The sequence below is a fragment of the Sarcophilus harrisii genome, chromosome 5, assembly GCF_902635505.1.
Source record: "Sarcophilus harrisii chromosome 5, mSarHar1.11, whole genome shotgun sequence".
Lineage (NCBI taxonomy): Eukaryota > Metazoa > Chordata > Mammalia > Dasyuromorphia > Dasyuridae > Sarcophilus > Sarcophilus harrisii.
Window position 1 is genome coordinate 11,054,976 of NC_045430.1, and position 3,030 is coordinate 11,058,005.

Sequence of the window (3,030 nt, forward strand, 5' to 3'; positions counted from 1 at the left end):
ATACGAAAGGTAGGAATCCAGTTTGGAATATTTATGAACTTATGACTGAAAAATGAATGAAAAAGCATTGTTAAGGATGCAAATAGAAAAGTAGAAACAATCCCACTAGAGGAGTCTTGAATTCTAATAAAAGAGACAACACATGGGGTGCAGTGATTAAACAGACTGCTTCAGGATCATTTCCATGGATAAAATCCTATCCTCCTGATTGGCCAGGGTAAAGGCTTTAGGCCATAAGGACTCTCCTTCCTGGGGTGGCTAGAGTTATGGCTGTCCTTGCTGAAAGGCTCTGGAGTGCACGGGACTGGTACCCTGGGCCAAGGTCCAAGTGAAAGTAACGGTCAAGGCACTTAAAGTGATTGACTTAGCTGACAGTAGCTGCTTCCTGTTTCATCCTCTGAGTGCCCTGCTGCTTCAGTAAGGCTGACTTGCCTCTCCTGTGGATGACAGGTGGGTGGTCATTGATAGGATTGTCTGTCCCTTCTTCAGAGGAGCCTCAGAAAAAGCATTTAGAAAGTACTTCTATGCATAAAGTATCGGGGATACAAATTGAAAAGCAAATCTGTTCTATTTTCAGGGTGCTTAGTGAATTTTATAGAGATATCCCAGATGGAGGCTCAGCTTCAAATCCAATGGAAAAGCCCCAGTGATCCTTAGGATACAGTGGCACAGCAGGGGCAGGGGAATGCCTTTTCTTGAGGGTCAAAGTCAACATTGATAAAACTGTCCTGTGCTGATTCATATGAGGGCATTTCACAGTGGCTGTGAGCTTTTGGGTGGGTGGGGGCTGTAGCATGTGAAGAGGCAGTTGCCTGAGTCAAAGCTTCTCACAGATAAATTCTCTGGACAGTGGATACAGGGGTGGACTGAGAGCCAGGCTGGGGATTTTCGGGACCCTTGAATTTACCTTCCTATTGTTGGAATTGGTCTGAGGTTGGTGTTGGTGGTAGGATGGTAGGTGTCTTGGCGGAAGCTGTTTTCTAGGACATTGCCCATTGTGGGGTAAGCTGGAAGCAGGACTCACATTGAGAGCCGTGGCTCTTTCTGGGGCTCCTGGACTTGGAGGGGAGATGGTGATGCTTTGGTCTACCTGGCTTATGGCACTTTTGCCTCTCTCAAGGTACACCATACTTTGACCCAGCTTGCAGGGATGCTCGTGGTGGTGATATAAATACTAAAACATTCAGCTCCTAATTTGTCCAGAGTAAACAGTGATGTTGAGATTGGGTAGGAGAGGAGAAATTCTCAACTGGAATCAATACCCCAGGAAGTAAAAGTGTAGGACCAGAGAACCCACTTGCCAGCAGCAAGCTCATGTTACAGACATGTCACAGATGTGTTTGTTGACTGTACTTACTGAGCACAGTGCCCCAGAAGGAATGAAGTGATACAGGAGAGGGTCTCTGGGACCCAGGAAGGATCACTGGTGGTGAGTGAGTCCTGTCTCCATGACTTCAAAATGGGGTGGAGCGCACTGCTTCCTTGCTCCAGCATTTTGCTTTCTCCCTTTTCACGAAGCTTTTCCTCTCTCCCACAGTTGCTGGGGCTCCTCTCAATTGCCTTGAGCTTATTGTACAGATATTTAAAACTGCTTATGTATACCTGTTGCCTCTTATAGATTATAAACTTCTTGAAGATAAAGATTGCTTTATTTCTGTCTTTGATTCCCTGGTGCTTAGTATAGTGCCTGGGTACCTAATAGATGTTTCTTAGTTGGTTGGTTTAGGTGGGCTTAAAATTAAACAGGAAAAAGTAAGAGAGGAGTGAGGGAGGTTATTTCAGGAATGGGGAATAGGGTGGTGGTAGGAAAGCTCAGTAATGGATTTGGGTTCAGGTTAGTATATGAGGTTGGGGGGAGGAGGGGATCAGAAGGCAACATGAGTTTGAACTTTACTCACAAGGCAGCAGAGAGCCACTGAAGAATTTTGAGCAGAGGAGTGATGTTACTGGTAAGGAGGGTTAGTCTGGTAGTTCCGCAAAGGAGCTGGAGCTACCTTTTCCTGGCAGCTGGAGGCAGCTACCTGCCTGGTGGCTGGAAGGTAGGAAGACTGGAGGCAGGAAGAACCTACTTTTTCATGTGAAAGGGAATCAGATGAGAGAAATGTTAAGTTTCAAGTTAATTCATATTGCTTGAATTTAAAAGGCGAGAGAGACTGAGTAAATGGTAGAACTCTTAATCAAAAAGAGCCAAGGCAGAAGCAGAGGTGAAGCAAGTGGCCTGAAGAAGGCCTTGCTGAGGCAGACTATGTCACTGAGTGAATCCTGTATTTGCTAATTGTTCTCTCTTAGAATTGGAAACCCTGTCTAGGCAGGTAGGGAGCTCCCCTTAGTGGAGCTTGCAATAAGTTCACTCAATGGGTTCAAAGGGGTGGAAATGCCCACGATGACCTTTCACCTCAGTCCAGGAGTCCCCCTAGCTCGCCCCTAGAGCGCTCCCCTACTAAAGTTGCTTATGTATTTAGTTAAAGCAGAGAAAAGAGGAAGTGAGGCTGGGGCTTATGGAAGCCTCACTGATTTGTGATCCATAGAATCGGAACACTCAAGAACCTGTGCAAGTGTCTGTCTTACTCTGATCCCGGTTCTCAGTTCTTACAAAATAGAAATAGTTTTTTGTTTTGTTTTGTTTTAAAGCAAGATGTCTATTACCAACGCGTAAAATATTTAATCGACTTCTAGATATGTATTGACTCTGGGTCTCTGCAAAGTAAGAGTATTTCTTTCAGATTATATTTGGAAGGGAGTTCAGCTTGGGAAATCTAATGACTTGCTGCCTCTGGCAGTGGAAAATAGGGCTCTCCTTCAAATAGTCCATTGTCAGAAGAATAACTAAACTGATTTATTGCAAACAAAGCCTTACCTTTAAGTGTCTACCCCCTCCCTCAATTGCTGCTGTCTTCATCTCAGTTCCAGCTTGTCATAACAAGTTTCTCATTCCAAACTAGTATAGTGAGTAAGAGAGAGAGAGAGAGAGAGAGAGAGAGAAAAAAGAAATCTCCTTTTTGTTTGTTTATTCCAAAGAGAACAGAGTCT